Genomic DNA, 25,099 nt, shown 5'->3' with positions numbered 1-25,099 from the left:
TTTAGCTATGGTTACTCTAGATTGGAAAGACTTTTACTTAAATGACCCAGAAAGGTAACAGATTATACATTGAAATCATTTTATTAGAAAAAAATTTGGTTTAAATCTATACTTTAAATTAAATGATTTTAAGTTTATTTACCAAAGTTTTTACAAAATAAAAAGCTCACTTGTACGTTGAACTCAACTCGCTTATACGTAATATTCAATAATAATAAATACTAATTAAAAATATGCTCCATGATGTCTGAGTGGCAAGGTAGCTAAGATAGCAGTAAAGCAGTACTGGTAAAGCAGTGCTGCCAACCGTACATGGCTGCCAATACACTTTTTAAAAGTTTCCGTTTTTTTTTTGTGTTACCTGGTATTAGTTTTGTGCGCATATAGTATGTATAACGCATTTTTTCACTACAGAAAGGGAGATATCTGTTAGTTTTCTCTATTTGCCCCAATTTATCTTATGACGGTGACATTTGTAAATTACTTATAGTAGGCACTGGTCAGATTCACTTTCTTTGAGAGTAATGATGTTTTATGTACAACTAGTGCCACCTACAATTCGGTAGCTTATAATGCTGTCATGTAAAATCTTATTCGGCCCAAGGAAAAAGACAGCTCAAATCCTCTAAAAACTTCATTTTTTCTTATATATATGTATAGCGGAAGATGTCGGCTATTTCGTGGAGTTATTGTTTTCGAGAGTGACAAGTAACATATTCATCTCCCTTACTACTACTACGGTTGCATTGTTCAACTAACATTACAATAAAATCTTAATAGCTCTTAACAATTGAGCAAGGCTGCTTCGAGTAACGATTCTAGTAAACTGTTTTACCATTTTATTGTAAAACTTAAAGGAATATTTGTTTTGACAGAGACAATTTAATCCCAGTTCTATGCCTGTTACATCAATTACGCTTACTAGTAATTCTCCGGCGCCAATATCTTTATTCCTGATTAATGTAAAACTAAATTATTTAAATTAAACATCAAACTCTGCGTCTAGATAATGAATTTGCTATATTTACTATTGAGAGACAACTTTCGACAGAGTAATTTAATTAATTTAATTCTTCAATTAAATAAAATATATATTTATCTATACCTATAAAGCAATTTGTCCTGACTGACTGATTCATCAACGCCGAGCAAAAGCTATTAAAGATAAATTGATGAAGATTTGTATAAATGTTCCTCTTACGATGTATGTGCACACTAAAAAAGGATTTTTTGAAATTCCGAGTCTAAAGGGCAAAATGGAGTAACAATGAAATTTATTGTTTTTTTTAATTTCTCTGTAGAAATGAAGATATAAACTTCATATTTGGTTATAATCTTCTTGTAAATATCTAAAAATCAATTTCTACGTTTTTCAAAATTCGACCTTGATAGGGATGAAAAAAGGTAAAACATTTTTAAAAATGATTCCAAATTTTCTCCATTTCTGACTATACTTAACGAGATATTCAGTAGATTTGCAAAATACTCTTCAGATAAATATCCAAAATCCATTCTCGTTTTTTTTTTCGGTTTTTACGGCGCGGCGGCTCAACCAACACAGCCACTGCCACTATCACTATATGTGCGACGCGGCTAGCTGCACCTGCCTCCGGTTACTTAACTAAAAACCATGAATTAAAAAAAAAAATTGACCGCGACTGGAAACCCAAGAAAGCATGGGCAAAGCAGTGACGGGGATGCTAATATATATAAAGATATGCAAATATAAATATATGTATTATTTCAGAGTATTTCAGATTTTATTTAAAAGTAATTAAAACCATTTAATAATCATTACAAACGATAAAAAATATTTTGTTTAAAAAGCAAAACAATATTTATCAGAAGTTCAATAAATATTTAAGTTGATGTTCTAATATTAAATGGTTAATTTAGGTATAATCGTTACATAATTTTTTTTTGGTAGTATGCAGATTACAAAGATCAAAATAAGAAAGAACAAATAGTGAAATATATCTGGTTTGTATTAAAGGCAGGGTTTAAATGAAATAAAATGCCTTCTAAAATGCGTGATAAAGATTTAGAGCCTGCCAAGAACCTCTTGGAACGCGGAAACATGTTTTAAATTTCATTCACAATCAGAACTGCGAACATTCCGCCTACTATAAATAAATTTCTCTTTGTTTTGAATGATTACCACAATAATTTATTTAAATTTAGAACATGATGATATTGCAGAACTATAATCCAATTTAATCAATAATTATATCATAAATACTTTCAATAAAAACCAATTTATTTTTTCAGGAGGTTTTTTATATTTTCATAAGCAGTAGTCAGTTGATGGAAAGAAAAGGTTTAAACGTTCTGTAACTAAACAGAAACGGTGTAGGAGAGGAGGGTGTACAGTGATCCGAAAAATTTAGTAACGAGCGTAGCTTAGATTGCCAAGAAGCGACGTACGAATTTACATTTCTCTTAATGTATTATCCGTCAAAGCTTAGAAAGCTCAGTGAAGCACAAGGTGGGGATGGATTGCTGGATCGCTGAATCGATGACCGGCTTCTTGCTACCTACGACGTACTGATATTGTACGATATCCTCTCCACTATTTTATTAGAGTGCCAGTATTCTAGCAAGGGAACCTTTCCAAACGTCTCTTCTTCTGTGTGTTTACGCTTTCTAAGCATTAACAAGTAATATGTTTAGAAAGGGCATTCCCTTTCTAAAACGTTTTCTATATTATAAAACGCATTCGTTTTATAATGCTAAAATACAACAAATGAGATGTTCTTCAGTATTAACAGACGTAATGTTCTTCTTCAAAACTTCTAACGTAATGTATGAATTTTTTCTTATAGAAAGGGTACATTAATTTCTTGCTTTACTTTATATATTCCCATATTATTATAAATATACGTTGGAAAAAGGAACTGAAATTTAAGTATAACAAATTTTTTCTTAGAGATTGTACTCCGTGCAACAAAAAATATATTGTTATTAAGGTTTAGCTGAAAAGTTTTGGAAAACTTACTGTTTTTGATTGGATCTTCAGTTTCTAAAAAAAAAAGTCTATGCCAACGTTTGGGTTCTTAATTCTATTTTATTACACTATTTTTAAATCTTTATTCTATCCTCATTCATAGTTTTTTCAACAACATGTATATTTTTTTTAATATAACTTCTTTTGAAACTAATAACAATTCATTTAATATAATTGGGGAAAATAGGTAACAATTAATAAATTTTACTTAAACACTAATTGTTTCTTTCGACAGTTACTATCTAATGCAACTGTTATAAATTTCAGTAACTTAAAACTAAGAATTTCAGAGTCCCCCACACATGCACAGCAATATTTGTTTCATATTACTTTTGCATATCATTAATCACAGGGCTAATCTGAGTTTATATATATATATATATATATATATGTGTGTGTGTGTGTGTGCGAGCGCGCGCGCGCGTATATGAAACATTTACCGCATTTTAATCAAAACATTTTATAATTTAACGCTTATGCATCCCTATTTTTGGTCAGAGGAAAGGAAACCTTTTATAGGAACATGTGGTCTCGTACTCCACAGTAGTGTGGGAGTTTCCCTTACGGGCCTACCTTTTTTTTTTTTTTTTTCTCTCTCAGCTCCCCTGGGCCCGACCGACTTGTTGGTATTACGCCGCCCAGGGGAGTGTCTTTAAACTCAAATAGGCCTCCCCACCTACCGGCATGGCAGGTCGACCTACCGGTTAGCTTTTTTTGAGAGTTCTTTATTAATATTGCCCTTTTGGACACCACGCCAGACCCAGTTCGCCGCGACGCGGCGCCGGGTCCCTTCAGTATTCAGTGTGCTGTTACCTGACTGTTACCCGTGGAGTCCTTGGTGGCTCATCAGTGCTAACACATCGCAGCATGCTGGACCTCACCAGCAAGGCTGTCCACCCAGTCCTATTCTAGCCAACACCTTGTCTTCTCTCATCGGAGTATTTCTGTAGAACAACTTGTCTAACAAAACTAGCAAAATTATTCCAGTTTGACTCGCTTCTTAGCATGTAGTCTATTGTTGTCTCTGGAGTTATACCTGTGAGTGCCTTACTATGTCTAAGTGTGTCCCACCTATTGCACTCAAAAAAGGTGTGCTCAGCATCATCTATCTCGTTGCAGTAGTTGCAAATTGGCTCTTCTCTCTTGCCTATTTTGTGCAGGTAGTTATTGAAGGAACCATGTCCTGTAAAAAACTGCGATAGGTGATGATCAACCTCACCAAATCTTCTCGACAACCATGGCTTGATGTTGGGGATGAGGGTTCTCGTCCATCGACCCACAGCTTCCTGCGACCATCTTTCCTGCCAGATATTATAAACGTCATCCCTGACCTCTTGTTCTGGCTTGCCTTGTGCCCTCTCCACTCTCTTTTTGCGATTAGGTCAATAGGAGGTGTACCCGATAGCACGCACACGGCGGCATAGGACACTGTTCTGTATGCGGACACAACACCTAGGAGCACCACACCTGTGCGTCCTCGCCAGTCTCTCTTTGTTGCGCCTGATGGCGATAGAGCGCCACCAGGCCGGAACGGCATACATAAGCGAAGACACGACGGTGGTCGCCAGTAAACGGCGCTTTGAGGCCCGAGGCCCGGCGCTTTACGGGCCTACCTACTAAACCGTATGTTTACGCCATTGCGTAAAGTTGCGTTTAATCCAATAAATTCAAGGTTATGGTTGAGTCTTGTAATTATTACAGGCTTTGTAAATTTATTTTGCATTTTTTGTTGCGTACTTTTAATATAGTTTGGTTTGGTTTGTTGTTTTAGTTATCAATTTCTCTCAGGCTCCAGTTTGACTTACTGTTGCATCATCATATTGGTGTCAGCTTATTTCTATCACGCATTATTTATTGCTGTTTAGTCTTAATATATATATATATATATATATATATATATATTATTCTTAAGTGTTTTTTATTTTCACCAATTTCAATATTGTCATAGTTCCTAGAAGTCTAATTCTCTTTGTCTGCCCTGATGTCATTTCTTCAACTTCTGCTTATTCAGAATTTATTTTATCAATCTTACGTAATTCTTTAATGGTCTGCTTGCTTGTAAATTATTTTTGTTTTGTCTTCGTTCCCAAATTCCACACGTTTTCTCTAATCGTTCTCATACTAACACTTAGACATTACTCTTGTTGTCAACACATACACACACTTTCTTCTGTCCATTGCTTTGTTCGCTTCCCCTACATCTCACCACGCTACCTTTGTTCATTCTAGTCCAGACTTTCACGTTGTGCGGATCCATCAAGGTCCTCCAGCCTTGGATGACCAGGCTGCGATATTCTCTCTCTCGTATAATGTTTTAAATATTTTCGTCTTCTTCATACTTTCATAAACGTTGTGGTATTTCTCTGTCGAAATATTCTGTTGTTCTACTCGTCAGTGTTTTCGTGATTTCGCAGTTTTCCATGTTCGTTTTTCCTCGTTTCTCTGATAAACCTCTAGCATTGAAAGTGGTTCAGCTACTACAATCCAGCCAAGTTTATCGATGCAGAATCTCTCCAATCTCGTTACTACAAATCTGAGACGCTCCGTATTTCTCAATTTCTCAACAACGTTTCACCTCTGTATTTTTGATACGCCATTGCAGACTACGCCTAGGATTAACTGTATGTATTCATGTGTACTTTCATTCACGAGTTCATCTTTTGCAAATATTTATGTGTGATTACGGCAAGTTCAAATTATTCATTATGTTCTATATTAATCAGTTATTTTATTAGTAAAATTAGTGAAAAATACAACTAACTGTACATTCTGAATTTGTATTTCAAGATTGGCTTATAATACCATTTCTTCATTCAAGTGTAGTCACGATATGTGGCTTAGATTAAGGTTATGTTATTATTTCTCATTTGCAACATATTCTATGTGCTATCAATGCCAACTATTCTTATTATCAAATCGACCTGTAATTAAATACTACTTCAGAATTTATAAAACATATGTGTGACACAAACATTCATGGACATGAATGTGTTGGTTAATATTTTATATACATTCTAGTGACTTCCAGGAATGTTTTCTATTGTATCTCATTGACTCCTGTAACTGCATAAACTTCTGATTTCATTTGGAAGATAACAATTTTACTGAGACTGTTTATTTATATTTTATGTTACATAATTTTTCATGCCTTAGCTTATTGCTGTTGTTAATAATTTTAATCAATGTTAAATATTGTTTTGCTCTACCAAGTATTATATTATTTTTCACAAATTAGAAAAAGGAAGTCATTAGCATTAGAATGCTAAGAAGCTGAAATATTTTCAAGAAAGTTTTCTTACTAAATGACCTTTATTTATATGATTACTTATTAAATTTTGATTATATTGTTATTAACTCTTTTTGTTCATGTGTGACATTTTTTATATGTTATTAATTGATGACTATTATTAATAATATTCTGGTTATTCATTAAATGTCTTTGTTTAAAAGTCAGTTGCTGAGATTTACTTTTTTACTTGAAAAAAATTTTAATTTACTTTTTATTTCAAATGTTTAAATACTAACTCTATCATTTAATTTAATGAAACTTGTTAATTGCTGAGATTAATTGTTATTTATTCATGAACTGAATTCATTTTACTTTTCTTAAATTAATCTAAAAATGATAACTCCTGATGTGAAGTTATTATTTTGTACTTCTTTGTATTTTATATTGTGATTTTGATCTAGTAATATTTTTTGCTTTTGTATTCCATCTTGTTGTTTGATTAATAATGTATTTAGTTATTTAAACTGTTTTTAGACTCGTATTTAATGCAAAAGACTCTCAAAATAATTATTTGATAAATGTGTATTTATGTAATTGTTACAATCAATTATAATAATAATTGATTGTTGTTTCAGCTGATATTCTTTGTATAATTCTGTATAGAATTAAGTTATGTTTATTCTGTAATTTCATTCAATTTTTTAAGATTATGATTTAAGAAAAGGTTAAGTTGTTTTCTCTCTATTAAAGTCCAATTTCTTTTGGCAAATACGAGCTGTGTGTTCTTTAATTTTTGTTAACTTTACTTAACACCGTACATGTTGTAAAGGGGGAGGGTCCCCCTTTACAACATGGGATGCAGGGGCCATCTTACGGCATTATTATAGCACCCGTTTGTCTTGTCTCCACTGCTGGCCTCTCACCGGGATCCTGCGGTTCTTTTTAACCTCAAACTTAGGGCCGGGATCTGCCTCAAGGGAGATTCAGAAATAGTTATTCACCCCTGAACATTTTCCGCCAACTTTTTTGGATAATCTTAACCAACATCATGGACAGCCATGCCACGATCGTTCGGTTTGTAGCATAGTCCCAATGATGTTCTTTGGAGTAAGCACGCCGAATTCTCTCCTGCATCCTTTCCTATCTGTAGGAACCGAACACACACGAATACTGTGTTCTGTGGTATCCTCTTCCCGTAATAATCGCATCTGCAGAGGGTCTCAGCATCTATGCGCACAAGTATGCCTTAAAACACCTGTAACCGATAAGGAACTGGGTTATCTCGAATTCCAGTTCCCCGTGTTTTTGATACAGTCATCTCTGGAATTCTGATCAGTCTGCAGGTCCACCTGTTTCGTTGACTGGTTCCATCACTTTTGCCACCAGCAGACAAGCGATGCCTACGCATCCGCTTAGGATAAACGTCTATGGATAGTCTTTTATCATACGCGATATTCCAGTGTTGCCCCCAACACTGAACTCTGTGAAACTCCGTAAGTCATCCTGATCCGTACTTCTACTTCACTGGAATTATCCATCGCCGATCTTTAGGAAGGTAACACTGGATTATCCTCCTCAGATATCTGAGACTGGCACCACAACTCTTCAATGCGCAGAATATCGTGAACTACAGTGCACTGGTGAATCAGCTGATGGACGCTTGTCACCCCTCTTTCCTGAGGAGGGAATGTTTTCATTTAATTTTAAAATCTTCTGCTACATTGAAAAATAAACATAAGTTCATAAAGAAAAGTAAAGGCTTTCATTTGAAAAACGCATCTATAATATTTAAATTGTACAATAATTCTGAAGTAAATTAATTTCTTTATTAGTTTAGAATCATTGTAATAAGGATAAAATCAAAACCTAAACCGACAACGATTGTTATCGTCTATATGCCTACAAGCGCCCATGATGATGATGAGGTAGAGTGTGTATACGAAGAGATTGATGAAGCAATTAAACACGTAAAAGGAGATGAAAATTTAATAATAGTTGGAGATTGGAATGCAAGCATTGGAAAAGGCAAGGAAGGAAATATAGTGGGTGAATACGGGCTGGGCAAAAGGAATGAAAGAGGGAACCGAATTATAGAGTTTTGCACGAAGTATAATTTAGTAATTGCCAACACCCAATTTAAAATTCATAATAGAAGAATATACACTTGGAAAAAGCCAGGCGATACTGCAAGGTATCAGATAGATTATATCATGGTTAAGCAAAGATTTAGAAATCAACTTGTTGACTGCAAAACTTACCCTGGAGCAGACATTGATAGCGACCATAATTTGGTGATAATGAAATGTAGATTGGGGTTTAAAAACCTGAAGAAAAGGTGTCAGATGAATCGATGGAATTTAGAGAAGCTTGAGGAAGAGGAGGTAAAGAAGATTTTTGAGGAGGACATCGCAAGAGGTCTGAGTAAAAAGATAAGGTAGAAAATGTAGAAGAAGAATGGGAGAATGTTAAAAAGGAAATTCTTAAATCAGCAGAAGCAAACTTAGGCGGAATAAAGAGAACTAGTAGAAAACCTTGGGTTTCAGACGATATATTGCAGCTGATAGATGAACGTAGAAAATATAAGAATGCTGGTGATGAAGAAAGTAAAAGGAACTATCGGCAATTAAGAAATGCTATAAACAGGAAGTGCAAACTGGCGAAAGAAGAGTGGATTAAAGAAAAGTGTTCAGAAGTGGAAAGAGAAATGAACATTGGTAAAATAGACGGAGCAAACAGGAAAGTTAAGGAAAATTTTGGGGTACATAAATTACAATCTCGTAATGTGTTAAACAAAGATGGTACATCAATATATAATACGAAAGGTAAAGTCGATAGATGGGTGGAATATATTGAAGAGTTATACGGAGGAAATTAATTAGAAAATGGTGTTATAGAGGAAGAAGAGGAAGTTGAGGAGGATGAAATGAGAGAAACAATACTGAGATCTGAATTTAAGAGAGCATTAAAAGATTTAAATGGCAGAAAGGCTCCTAGAATAGACGGAATACCTGTAGAATTACTGCGCAGTGCAGGTGAGGAAGCGATAGATTACACAAACTGGTGTGTAATATTTATGAAAAAGGGGAATTTCCGTCAGACTTCAAAAAAAGTGTTATAGTAATGATACCAAAGAAAGCAGGGGGGCAGATAAATGTGAAGAATACAGAACAATTAGTTTAACTAGTCATGTATCAAAAATCTTAAGTAGAATTCTATACAGAAGAATTGAGAGGAGAGAGCATTTTAAAAAAAATAGGGTTCAAATACAGAGATAGAAGAACAATTGCTAACATGTACAGGAACCAAACAGCAACAGTAACAATTGAAGAACTTAAGAAGAAGTAGTAATAAGAAAGGGAGTTCGACAAGGATGTTCCCTATCTCCGTTACTTTTTAATCTTTACATGGAACTAGCAGTTAATGATGTTAAAGAGCAATTTAGATTCGGAGTAACAGTACAAGGTGAAAAGATAAAGATGCTACGATTTGCTGATGATATAGTAATTGTAGCCAAGAGTAAAAAGGATTTAGAAGAAACATTGAACGGCATAGATGAAGTCCTACGCAAGAACTATCGCATGAAAATAAACAAGAACAAAACAAAAGTAATGAAATGTAGTAGAAATAACAAAGATGGACCACTGAATGTGAAAATAGGAGGAGAAAAGATTATGGAGGTGGAAGAATTTTGTTATTTGGGAAGTAGAATTACTAAATATGGACGAAGCAGGAGCGATATAAAATGCTGAATAGCACAAGCTAAACGAGCCTTCAGTAAGAAATGTAATTTGTTTACATCAAAAATTAATTTAAATGTCAGGAATAGATTTTGAAAGTGTCTGTTTGGAGTGTCGCTTTATATGGAAGTGAAACTTGGACAATCGGAGTATCTGAGAAGAAAAGGTTAGAAGCTTTTGAAATGTGGTGCTATAGGAGAATATTAAAAATCACATGGGTGGATAAAGTGAGAAATGAAGAGGTATTGCGGCAAATTGATGAAGAAAGAAGCATTTGGAAAAATATAGTTAAAAGAAGAGACAGACTTATAGGCCACATACTAAGGTATCCTGAAGTAGTCGCTTTGATATTGGAAGGACAGGTAGAAGGAAAAATTTGTGTAGGCAGGCCCTGTTTGGAATATGTAAAACAAATTGTTAGGGATGAAGATGTAGAGGGTATACTGAAATGAAACGACTAGCACTAGATAGGGAATCTTGGAGAGCTGCATCAAACCAGTCAAATGACTGAAGACAAAAAAAAAAAATTAGTTTAGAGGATTTCAGTACAATAACTACTTCACTCATTTTTGTGTACTATATCAGTATTATAGTATATACGAGTAGTAAATAAGGTACTACCAATATATTAATATTGTGTAGCATACTACAAAAGTACTTATTTTACTTCTAGGTTTATGTCAGTAAATCAAGAAGCAAAATATTCAATGGTCCATACACTTAGTTAATCTTCATTCAAATCTGTTTCAAATAAATTAGAATAAAAAAAAAGTGTGTGTAAGAAGCTGCTCTTTCCTTCTGTTTATTTAATGTTTTAGTCACAAAATTTATAAGATTTTTTTTATGATCAAAAATGAGGTTACAATCAATTTATCTGTATAGAAATATAAAAGAAAAAAATCGGAAGACAAACTGTGGAAAACTCACAGTAAATAAACAATATCTATTATTAAACAATACATTATTAAAAACACTCATCAGAAAAATATTTTAAAGAGAATCCAAATGGGAACAATTTTTCCGTAGTTTAAATTCGATCAAAGAAATATATTTTAAGATTGGTAACACTAAAACTTCCTGATTTTTAGTTCAATTATTTTTGCATAAATGTATGTAGGCTACATTTTTATAAATATATCAAACGACATTTTTATAAATAAATCAAACGACATTTTTGTAAAAGTAAAAAAGAAAAGAATGTATAGATATGTGATAACTCGTTTTTTTCTTCTTCAAATTATTTTATATTTTTAATGGAATACATCAAAATATCTGTTCATGTGGAAATATTGACAATTTACACATACATATATTTCATATTGAAAGCTTATGTTATAGAAATAAAAGTGCACTCAAGCACCTATTTATAACTTGCAGAGAATATTATTAACGGTCTTTTGTCAATTGATATCAAAGCCTTGTTTCCACGAAATACTAATAAAAAATATTCAAACATAAAAGATCTGTATGACTGCTATATCTCGTATGAGTTAAAATAAATTGTTTGCTACAGGATGGAATAAGCCGTCCTGAGATTACACCAAGTGATGAAAAATGCTATTTTTCGCTGAAAATCGAACCCAGGTCTTGTCGATCCAGTAACCTATATGCTGACCACTAAAACGGCTGACTGGTTAAAAAATTAGGAAACTTAGAATATTCTAAACCGAATAATTTACACAAAAAATATTTTGTTTGAAAGTATCATTATTAAATCATTCCAAGGTCGATTTCAGATTGGGGTCTAACAGAAGAACAGTAAAAAATAAATATAAATGAAAACAAGAAGGCAAAATCTTTGAAATTAAAACTAATTACAAGAAACAGATCTACTTATTTATAGTGACAATTAGGTGTGAACGATCGATACGAATAATATCAGCTCAACCTTATAAAACAATTGGTTATTTGCTAGTTATATAAAGTAACATCGTATGAAGTTTTAGTCTGTTTAAAAATCTGTTATTTTAAATTCAATAAATGTAGTTAAGTAAACTACCTAATACACCTACTTGATTATTCGCTTTCCCCAACTATTATATAAAGATATTTTTTAGCTTTAGTTTATTTGTTACTGAATATCAGGTCGAGTTTTACCGAGTTCATTATTCTGACAAGATCAGGAAAATGATGTTAGGATAAAAAGCCTAAGTAATTATCAGGCTTTATCGTTGTCTATTTTTACTATACTAGCTTCTTTCTTTAATATCTTCTACTAATTAATTTATAAAAATATCATTTAGTTAAAGAAAATTCATTTTCATATCTGCTTACAATCACACCAATTGACCGAAAGTAATACCGTACTTTTCTTCGAAAGTCGGTAAAAAGGAATATTGTCAAAGTAAAAACTTAAATTCAGGGGTTCCACAATTCCGGTTTTATATTGTAATTCTTGGAAAATTTACCATTCCTTGACGTTATCTGTTTAATGCATAATGATATTTCGGTCTAACAAAGTACTTATTTCTATTTATTATGACAAAATTAATACACGTCCATTGTTGCATGCATTGTTGCTTGCATTCCGAATACAAGCAGGAAAAATAATTTTATCTACAGAATAAGTAACATAATCTTTGAGCACTCTACGATTACGTTAAAAACAGTTACGAAAGAACCTGTAAGCTCATTGATCAGGATTTTCAGCTGAGCATTTTATAAATAATTGTACCCAGTAAAGTTAACAGAATACTTACCAGTTACATAACTGTTTAAATACGTTGAGTAACCTACAGTGAGGTCTATTTAATTACCTTAGTAGTTTTTCAGTAAGAAAACTAGTACGGCTTTAACTAACACATCCTATATCACAGACAAAAAACATATAAATCCTTATATGAAAAATTCAATAACTATTTCTTTTCGATAAATAAAAGTATATATATGCGCTTGAATTTTGATTATTTTCGATGTCAATAATAATAATAAACAATTAAACAAGTAATATTTATCCATTACAGTGCAGTTATACAGATACGACACCACATAATGATTAATTAAACTAAAATCCATTAATTAAATTCAATAAATTTATGTTACAAACTAACGGAAATTATAATTTTTATTAAACAAAAGACATCTATTCAATATTATTTTATGTTAACGATTACATCGCATTCATAACTTTTTATTATAAAGAGTGATATAAGTGTGGAAACGCCTTCAAATATTACAAAAGCAAGGATACCAGGAGGTAGAAACTAGTGCGGATCTACTTAGTTACAAAATTACTACTTTATGGAGTTTTTGAAATTTTGTTTAAATTAGTTATTGTGTATTATTAGAGTTATTTAATATTGAGAAAGCTGTTATTATTAGTGTTTGGTTCATTAATTCCAATATTAATATTAAAGTTTGTTATTGGATGTAATTCGGAAGGCAATACGAAATAAAAAACTTACTACTACGAGGCGTGCTTTACCTGTATTATTACTACCGCGATTTTTTTATTTTTTCACCTTTGATTGCTTATAACACGAAAGCGAAGGCATTTATCGAGAAAAAATTGCGCCAAAATATTTCTCATAACAGTTTATTTTAAAATCATCTATCAATGATCAAATTCCTATTTAAAAAAATAAAAAAAGTCTGGTTCAATGTGGCTGATCCAAGATGGCAGACAAAATTTACCTTCTAGTATCTTTCAGTTTTGAAATATGAAACCATTTTTATACTTAAATATCAGCTGTATACAATATATATATACATTGCAGTTAGTATTTTGGTAATATTCTAGCAACTTATTATATTGTATTTGCTTCGAGAACAAGACGGAAATGTAAATGCAACTGATAATTATACGAAATTCATTTGGTATCATATAAAATTTTAAACTACAGCGTAAAAAAATATTCAGTTTAGCTTGGTCATATTTCGGTAATATGTTACCTAAAGATTTAATCCAATTATAATCTTTTTTTTTAATTTGCTGTAACGTACTTTTTCTATTACAGTACAGAAACTTTTCAGTTACAGAAATTATTAAAACGTCTTACCTGTGATTTATAAGGTATTACAAAAATTTCCACAAAAAATAATTATAGTTGGTTTTCAGCATGTATAAGGGTCATGTTTCGTATACTTTTGAGTAAGTTAAATATTAATTAATTCGATTCTGGCTTACAGTAAATAAAACATTAACTAATAAGGAAACACGTATCGTAGTTTAAATATGTTTTCGTACTTTTGTAAAAAAGGGGTTAAAATTAACAATTTTGTTCAATATTATCAGGCATAGTATTATTCATATTCTGCAAAATTTATATATCATATTCCAATGCGCAAGTTTCGAGTTTATATGATGCATTAAAAATAAGAGAAAAATATATCATGGTTTAATTAGTAATTTCAAGCTATAAATTTAAAACATTATTAAATTGATTGTAAAATGAACAAAAATAAAGAAAAACGTACAACGCGGTTTTTCTATTTATTATTTTCTATAAAGTTAATGTTGAATAAAAGCAAGAAGAAGCTAACAGAAGATTGTGTCTCATCTGAGACTAGAATACGTTGACATCGCTAAGAACTTTGAAAAGAAATATCGATCATTGAAGGTTTATGTTGTGATTTTGTGAATAAATTTCTAGAAACGTCAGCTTTATGATGTTGAACGATACTGTTCAAAATAAAATTTAACCTTACGTGCACAATAAAAACTAAGACAATTTAAAATTAAACAGACACATCTATATAAATAAACATGTAAATGTTCGTTTGTTCAAAATCTTAAATCTCCGAAAGTTCTTTACCGATTGCTTTGGAATTTTGACAAAACATTACATTCGAATACGCGCGTTTTTATATAGCTGCTATTTATATATTTAAGATGTCACACCTGTGACAGGTAAAAACATGCTTTTTTTGAAAAACATCGCTATGTGTTGGACGTAAAATCAACACACGCTATATTAAATATTTTACAATTCCATTTCATTTATTCCGATATGTGTGTTCACTAGAGACTAAAAAACTACTAGACCGATTTACGCGCGGGGAAATAGGGAAAAATCGGAAAAGAGAAAAATCGAAAAAGGTAAAAGGGAAGAAGGTAAAAAGGGAAGAAAGGGGAAAATGGAAAAAGGGGGAAATGAAAAACGGGAAAAGGAAATGGAAAGGGAAAAGGAGAAAAAATAAAAGATAAAGGGGGAATGAGGAAGTGAGAAAGAGAAATAAGGGGAATACAAACGTGGGAAGGAAAGGGAAAAGGGAAGAAAAAGGGGAAAATGGATGAAAGGGGAAATGGGGAGAGGAAAAGGGAATATGGTAAAATGAAAATAGGAAAATGAAATGGGGAAAGGAAAACTGGGAAATGAAAGTGCATAGGGGAAGGGTGAAGGGGGGATGTGAAAAAGAGAAAGGGTTAAATTTTGTGAAGTTCCGTAATATTGATTTTGTTAATGTTTTATCAAACTTTCAATTGCGTTCATTTAATCTATATATATATATATATATATATATATATATACATACACTCAAATCTAGCAATAGCGAAACATTGCCGGGTCTGCTAGTTATTAAATAAAAATTGTGTTTTAAAGAGCCTGAATACAAATAGTAGTACAGAAATTTCATTATTACAAAAATCAAAGTTATTAGTGTTGTACAGACGTACAAACATACAATCTAAAACTGCACATTCAACACATCTTGTAACATGTTCCATTTTTTTTTTCATTTGTAATATTATGTAAGACGGGGATCGACTATAGTAAAAGGCTAAAAATTAATATTACATTAAAATAATAATGGTCAGTCATTCGTAATGCAAACGCTTCCAGTACCGTATTACTCCAATTTATTGTATTTAGGGTATCAAATTCGTTTCTATTCTTAATTCTATTGTGGCACGTAATTATGACTTTTGTCATTAATATATTCTTTATATAATACTTATGACTTTAATCAATACTACATTTGACAGTCGGATCTGAGTAGTGTTTAAAATAAATCTACGGTTAAAATATCTTCAGGTGTTACATAAAGTAGTTTGCCTTAGGGTACATGGAATTCGTTGCTCGTTTGCGCTTATTAACTTCCTCAATTTATCTTGAGGAAATCCCTCCAATTTTTATAGAATGAACTTTTCTTAACAATGTTGTGCCGACTAAAGTCTTAAAATGACAAAAAACCTTATAGCAAAATATCGTCTAATTCCATTGCAAACTATATGGTAATGTACTGCTCAAGAAATTTACTTTTTTTATGGAGATTGATGAATTTTAAAATGTAATATTATCGAAAACTGGCATCAACAAGATCTTAGAAAAGAAAAAACAAATTAAAAAATAGAAAAAATGAAAACTACAGACAAGAAATATAAAACACAATAAAAAAAATTAAACCACTTTACAAAAATAAAACGAGTTTAGCCTAACAAAAAAATGTCCAAAGCTTTTTTCTTATAATTTTCCGCAAACGTTCTAACCAATGTTTTTCTACGTAACTGAGACATAGTCTAGTTTATTCACATAAGATTTGCAACAAAATACGAATGAATAATATTTTATTATGTCATAAAGGATAAAGCGGAAGATAAACGATAAAAAACTTGGCTAAAAACCAAATTATATTGTTATAAATTATACTGGTCTGAAACTTGGAGGTTTAATTTGTACTGCGAAAGATAAATAGAGTTTTGCCACAAGGAGGACAAACCTTTGGATCTGCACTAAGTAGCAAAATGAGAGATCATTTTTTTGCAGTAATATAAAAAATAAATAATTAGAAAATGATACATTATACTTTCTATTAATACGTACGTACAAATAAGCTTGTTTTTCAGTTACTAGGCTTTTGAAAAAATAATTCGCTGTCGCTGTTAAATTATATAATAACGTGTAACAATATCTAAATGGCAAAAAATTCATTAATTTTTTATAAATTCACCCTCGCGTATTAAAATCTTACTTAAATTTAAATGAAATATTATTTTATTAACTTTAGTAATTCTTATATAAAACAAAAAAAAAAACACAAAACAAAAAAGCTATAATTTTAATTATTAAATTAGTTAAACTTTGTGTCAAACTTACACAATAAAAGTAAAGTTTTAATTATGTTAAAAGCCAGTAGTGTAAGGGATATAAGTTATGGCCTTAATATTTCCAAGAAGAGTTTTCATGTCACGTAATAACACAGAGAAGATTAATCGATTTCTTTCATGAGATAAAAATACGAATACACACGGACATATAAAGCATTTCAGAACGTCAAAATTATTTCTATTTTTTTGGTTTCTTTCTGATGCCTGAGTGCTTTTTTTAATTGTATTAAATATCTTAGTCAATAAATGGATACGTATAGGGTTTTCATTAAATAATGATTAATATTACATAATGTTTGTAAATGTAAAAAATATATGCTTACTAAATAAATTAGACTGGACGTGCAACAATTAATTTATTTTTTAATAAATCATTTAATAAACGTTAAAATAAAAATGTTGTGATTTTCTTTAATTTTACGTTAACACACTCAATTTTTCAAAAGTATTTTCGATTAACGAAATGATTTAAATATTGAAAATAGATGACTCCATTAATTGTTTATTGTTTTATTATTAAAAAAAACCTGTAAGAATTTTTTAAATTACTGAAAATTAAGAATATTTATGATTTTCGACTTCTGTGTTAGTTCTGTGGTTGTTTGAACCCTCATTCAATATTGTTTGTAGAAAATCAAATTTTCCTACTGCAGTGATCGGTAGATGAATAGAGATGTACATCTCTATTCGTTCTACAAATAGACGTATTAGTTCTATTTTGAAATGTAATAAAAGTGTAAAAATTAGAATTATTTTTGTTAGAAGATGGTGTTAAAAGAGGCAATAATAATATTCTCAATAAAATTGGACAAATTAAGCATAAGATTGGAATAAGGAATATATTTCAGAATAGGATAGAATAGCCAGGGATGAATTTAACCAAAAGAAAAATGAACTGTTTAGTAGAATCGACGTCACTTGAAAAACGTTTTATGAAGTACTATATTTGTAACGTTTTGCTTTATTGGCGTGAAATGTAGTCGTAATAAAACCACACTGAAAAATGTCAAACGATTTCAAATATCCATATTGCGTATGTGATTCCGAAAGACTTAAATGTCTAATTAATAAACAATTGTTATTGTCCGATTACATTAAAAACAAGGAAACAATGTTAATTTAGTTCCCAAAATTTTGTTAAATCTTAGACTAAATACTTTTTAAAATACATTTCACGAACGAACGTAAAAACGAATACATTTAAGTGGGAATAATTGGAAAAAATCTTTTTTACTTCGCTCTCTAAAAGGGATTACGTAGGTTTCATAAAAACGATAAAGGTTAACATTTGGCGGTACCTTTTTTGGAAGGAAACAAAAAGGTGCGTAAAATCGCTTACGCTTTTCAGTAATTTAATAAGCCAATAATAACTGTGTAGGTAGGAAGTACAAAACTCTTAATTCAAAATTTTATCGCTTAAAGCATTTTCTTAGACATAAGCTAAAAAAAAAAAAAAATATATATATATAAAAAAAAATATCAAATCACATGAAGAAAGTAATGTTGACTTAAAGAGAGTAATAAGTAAGTGAAAGAAGAAAATTACATCAGTTAGAACTAAGAAACGTTTAAATAAAAATGTGTTTTAAACTGCAGAACTAGATGAATTAGGAAAACATTCTTGAATAACCGATATTTAAAATGATGCTATAGTTTATCAATTGAAAAAAAAAAACTGTTCCAATTCAAAGTTTTTTTTTTTAATTAACTGATTTCAAAGTATTTTTTAAATCTCATTTTTCATTTCCATCATCATTTTTTAACATACGGAACCGTGTACAATCCATTAAATTATTTATATAAAAATAATTAAAAAAAAAAGAAAACAAATTCAACCATATAGCACACAAAGCAACTTTGACTCTTCTAGAGAAACACAGACTGATTCGGCAATGAAAAAAAAAGAAAAGTTGAAACAAAACATGGTATCAGCTTTATCGAACATAACAAATCAATACTGAATTTCTTTATCATAGATTGGAAGCCTTTTTTGTTAATATAAAATCAACGACAAAGGAAAATAATAATTTGATAGATATTTTTTTAATAAAAAAAATTAAATGTGTTTTTATGAGAACAGAAATCATTAAAATCAATCACTAGAAGTATGTTTATTGAAACAAAGTAATACTGTTTTAAATACCCACTGCACTTCAAAAAAATCATATCTCTTTTCCAAGAAAAAAAATGATAATGTTAAAATTGAAACGATTGACTTAATGTTAAACGATTGAAACTGTTTGGTTGTTAACAGGATTTTAGATTTTTTCTATTTATTTTAAATAAAAGAAAAAAGAAAATTAATTAAATATTTGTAAAGAAAAAAATTGTTTTTCAATTCTTTAAACGGTTAGCAGTTTAAACATTTAGTAATTTGAAGACAGCTATATTTTTATATTTATATGTATAAAATGTAAAGTTCGTATGTGTATCCGCTATAGACTAAAAAACTACTGGACCGATTTACGCACGGTTTTTTGAAAAATGGTCCGCTTGTCCGGAGAAGATTTAAAAGCTATTGAAATCCTTGGTGTGACTAGTAGAAAGAAAGTTAAGGGGTATTTTAAACCGACTACTGTGATTAGAGAGTAGTTTGAATTAAATTCGATAGGCAGTGCTGATGTTTTGACAACTGGATTTATTTATATTCTGAGTTTTATAAAGTAAAAGTTTAAATTTTGTGAAGTTCCGTAATGTTCAGTTTATTAATGCTTTGTCAAACTTGGGTCGGCTAGTTTAATATAAAATTATATTTTAATATTTTATTATGGTATTTTAAAGTCACTTTTATTTATTTATTATTTTTAATTTTACAAGAAATGGAAAATCTGCTTCTTGATAAGTAAGAAAAGGAGTGCAGAAAACCGACATATGATGCATAGCTACGATATTATGAATTATTGAGTAACCTTAAATTTTTCAATAATGTTCTGAAAGTTTTACATCAAAATATTTTGAATATTAGAATGACATCAGGCTACTTATAATTGCACTTTAACTACCCAACAGGGAGCAGTGATGACAACATACAATAAGAAATATCTTCATATCGTCTATGTTGACAATATTTGCTTGAAATTTTTACACTTGACACAGTTTGGTTTGAAAAATCATTCAGTAGATAGTCTGGAAGAAAAGTAGTACAGAACCATCAGAGAAACTAGTCAAATATAAATATTTTATACATTAACTATATTTAATAACTTATACTCGTATATTGAAAAATTGAGAACCTTCTTCCTTTCGTGAACACCATTTAGATTAATGGCTTAACAAATAAAAATAAAATTTGTATTTTTCCGATTAAATATATTCAACTACGATAAAATACAACATTGTCTTTTTCAAATAATAAAGGGGTAAATTTTCTTTTTTTTTTCAAATATTCTTTTTCTTTTAAAACAATTCAACTCGATTGCAATGCAACTCATCTCGTTTAATTCTCTGTTTAATTCCTGTTAGCGAAATAAGCTTTGAATTAGTAAATTCACTTCATATTAACTAAACTGTTTTATCTCTGCAAACAAAGTAGTTAACACAGATATATATTAAAATTAAAATTCGCTGTGAAAAATTATGTAAAGTAGCTCTTAATTTGTTGTTATAATTTCGTATTTATTTGTTGCATTTAAAAAAAAAAATAAATGATAAAATTAAATAAAAAGTTATTGTATTCTCTTATTGGTTCCTATATGAAAATGTTAATCTGAAGCTTAAGAAATTTAAGATATATATTTACATATCATCCGGTGTTTTATGTTTATACCACTCACTAATCAATATTTTATCGATAATATTTCATTTATAATTTTTTTACTATATTAGACTATAATTTATTTACATTTATGTTTTTTTACGGGTTTATGGTATTCTAACTCTAATTCTGATTTAAATTTAATAGTAAGTTTTCCTTTTAATTAGGGGAAAATTATTTCTCATCCACTGATTAATTTGATTTCAAGAAACCTCGAAATGCTTACACGCAATGCTTCAGCGTAATTAGTACACTCGCCCCATACGTGAATCAGTTTATTTATGCCTGCGGCAAAGAATTAGAAACTAGACAAAATTTGTCTTGATGTCAGAGCCAATTTAGCACATTTTCTTTGAGGTCATCATTGCCTTCTTACCACGCACTTCTTACCACGCAGTGCCAATTTGAGTAGACCAAACAAGTGGAAATCTGATGGAGCCAAGTCTGATGGGTTGGTGAAATAGTACTTCCCAACGCAATTTGTCGATTCCTCAAGTTACCTAAATTTACGTGAGGCCGGGTGTTATCGAGTAGCAGAATGATACTTTGGCGCTAATATCTATGGCATTTTTTTAACACTGATTGCTTCACTTGTGTTGAAAGCATCTTACAGAATTACGCGCTGTATTTTGTTCGCTAATCTAGACAATCGACAAAAAAGGGCCTTTTGCATTCCAAAAGACTGACATCATTTTTCCAGCTGCTATTCGGGTACGGAAATTTTTTTTTCAGATGAACTTGTTTGTTTCCATTCCATGTTCTGTCTTTTTGCCTCCAATACTGTGCAAGAAGTACACCTTCCTGATAATAGCGCTTTTTTAGCTCTATGCATATGCAAAGTTTACTGTATGGTGATCTGTCTATTCTCTTGCACCCCATCTTGCATTGGTTTTGCTCGAGTTTATTGGTGATATAATGATATGAGCTGTATTGACATTCACTTGCAGGTTTTCAGTTATAATTTCAAAAGTAATCCGTCGATCTTCTTAACTGAGAGGTCAATCTGAGTTTTAAGCGCTGGTGTTGAAACTTCAACTGGACGTCCAAAAGTGATCATCAGTCAGTAAAGTTAGACCGACTTTAAATTTGTCTACCCACTTGTAAAGATTTCTGCAGTTCGTACAACTATGTCCGTATTGTTTGGTCAAACGGATGTAAATGCCAACCGGTTCTTCACCCTTGGAAAGTAAAAAACAGATCACTCTACGATTTTAAACTAATTCGCGAACTTCAAGAAGACATACCATCATAGTAAAATGAGGTTATAAACAAAACATTTTCACTAAAACAGCAGATAAAAGGTCATTACAGGGTTACCAACTTGCAGTTTTGAAAGTATCATAACCCTCTTACCAACTGCTTTTCTTCTACAGCTATCTGGGTTTTTAATTAGTGAATGATCCTCGTATAAATATTTAAAAAAAAAATCTTTTTGATGTAATCTAATACACATTTTAACTTTAATGATACTCGCTCTAGATTATTTTTAGCTCATGAATACTAGACAAAAAACAAGTTTGGAAATCTTAAACAACAGTCCCATATTACGAGATTTTTATTTTTTTTATTTTCCATAGGAAGTTGGAAAATTTACCTGAACCAAACGCCCAGCAGCCCGCATACATCAGCACCACCCGCGTCATAAGCACACTTCTCATTCACGTCAATATTTACATAACACATTCAGACACTAGTTACCCTCAATAATATATATAGCTCAGAATTAATAATACATACAGCTCAGAATATATACACTATAGTTATGCCGGTCTCAGACAACAGGAACGCGTCCCGCGGGAGCCATTGGTGACGACAATGCCGAGGCACCCCCGCCAGCCACCCGGAAGGCTGGCGCCCGTCGCTGTCCTCAACCGACATCTCCGTTGTCCGCCTCGCGGTCCTCCTCTATTAGTTTCTGCTGTAGCACCCTTTTAAACAACCGGGCACACGCAGTCCATCCCTCATCGGAAGAGAGCATCAACCTCATGACACCCCCCCGGCGAGTTCAAGTCGCCACGTGGTATCTCCTGCCTCCATCTGGGCCACAAAAAGGTGTGCTCCACCGTATCCACGTAATCACAATACTGGCATAGTTCTGTGCCTCTCTTTCCAATTCTAGAGAGGTAGACCCCGAATGACCCATGGCCAGACAACCACTGAGCCATCCAGATCCACCTCTCTAGGCAGTCTATTGACCCAGGTAGTCACCTCCGGGATCAAGGTGTATTTCCAGTGCCCCTCCCTCGCACTTCGCCACCTCTCCTGCCAGTCAGCCAGCATGCAGCCCCTCGCCTCCTCTCTACCATCTGTGATTCTATCTCTTTTCTCTTTGGCCAGCAGGTCCAACGGTGGCATACCAGCCACCACAGTGAGGCATCCAATGATACCGTCCGGTAGAGCTGCGCCACTCTTATCGCTAGCCTCCTATATATGCCATTCAATCTCGGGTATTTCTCACCATTCCGAAGGCCTCCCACCATTCAGTGCCGCATACAATATCATCGATACCACGGTAGACGCCAGCATTCTGCGCTTGAATGTTCTAGGACCCCCGGCATTAGCCATAAGCCTCAGCAATGCTGACGACATTCTTTCCGCCTTCATAGCCACTTCCTGCACGTGAAGTGAGAACCCCTTGACCTATGGAGCCACACTCCCAAGCATTTTTGCCGCTTCCTTCGGGGCGATCATTTCTCCATCGACTTGGACAGTAAAGGGGGTATTCGCCGCCTCTCCTACAATTTCAGTTTTCTTAGCTGACAGTTGCAGCCCTTGCGTCTGAAGACATGATTTGATCTTCTCAATAGTTCTCGTAGCTATCCCTAACACCTTCTCTAGCTCCTTCGCCGCCACTACTACCGCCAAATCATCGGTGTATGCCACTAATTGTACTTCCAGCGGCTACTCCTGCCAAAGGAGGTCGTCGTATACCACATTCCACAAGATGGGCCTCAAGATTGACCCCTGTGGCACCATACGCTGCATGGGCACGATGACCTCCTCCTCCTCCTCCTCATCAGACGTGATACTTAAGTTCCTTCCATTGAGGTACAACTGCATCATCCTCAACAAGTAAGGTGAAACGCCTCGCTTCTCCGACTGCCGCAATATGGCCTCCCACCTTACCGCATTGAATGCATTAGCTACATCCAAAAAAAATGACCGGGGGAATCTTTCTCATATTCCTAGACCCCCTGGCCGCCTCCTATGCCACTTTTTTAACAGCATCCACTGCGCTTTTTCCTTTCCGGAAGCGATATTGCTTGTCCGAGAATCCTCCAGTTCTCTCTAACTCCTTCTGCAGCCTGCTTGCCAGAATAACTTCGAAAAGTTTACCCAGACTACCAGTGAGACAAACCGGCCTGTAACTCATTAGGTCGCCTTCTCCGCCACTTCCCTTGAGGAGAACCACTCTCGCCATCATCCACGGTGTTGGAATCTCTCCTTAAACAGGCATTCATTAAATACTTCCAAAAAAGTGATCGGGGAGGCCTCCACCAACGCCCTCATCGCCTCCGCAGGCACTCTATCCACCCCTGGGCTCTTTCTAGGATGGAGTCGAGAGACCGCGTACCACAGCTCCTCCTCGCTGAAGAGACACGCGGTATCTCTGTGACCGCCAGTTCCCTCCATCTCAGCATCTCATCTCTCGGAAACAGGGTGTGCATTGTTACCCGGAGTTGCAACTCAGGAAGCCTGGGTAATGATCTTCTCAGCCTCTTTGTTACCAATTTGTATGCTATGCCCCAGGGGTTCTCCTCCAGCTTTGATGGATCTGCGTCCATCAATTCCGCTTTGTTGATGGCTCTTCTGAGGCTCTCTGCAGAATCTTTCCATTTTGCCATGGCTCTTTCAGTCTCCTGTTGATCCTCTTGTCTTCTTAATCTCGTGAGAATGCGCCTTTTGCGAACGCATATCCTCCGCAGATCGGCAATCTCTTCCGACCACCAATATATCTGCATTGGACGCGACCGCACCTTTCTTCTCTTCATCCTGTATGACTTCGTCGATATCAACCTCCTCCCCGCTCTCTTGTCGTGCCTGCGCCAATGACTCTATAAACGCCGTCTGTAACCGCTGAAAATCTGAGAGCCCAAACATCCATGGCCCAGCTCGTCTTTCTTGACGTATACATCGGTGGTCGCTGAGAGTCTCCTCCTCTAGAACCCGCCATCACCCAGCGCCCGCCATCACGTCCGAGATTGCTTATCCGATTTTTTAGGTCCATATTTTGAAGTTTTATGAACGCATAACTTTAAAAAAAAAATTTTGTTTCAGAATTTACTTTTCTAATAAATGTAAAACATTTACTGATTCCAGGGGTAGA

Source organism: Lycorma delicatula, chromosome 2, assembly GCF_047948215.1.
Source record: "Lycorma delicatula isolate Av1 chromosome 2, ASM4794821v1, whole genome shotgun sequence".
Classification (NCBI taxonomy): domain Eukaryota; kingdom Metazoa; phylum Arthropoda; class Insecta; order Hemiptera; family Fulgoridae; genus Lycorma; species Lycorma delicatula.
The sequence above is the reverse complement of the archived record's forward strand: the minus strand, read 5'-3'. Positions refer to the sequence as shown.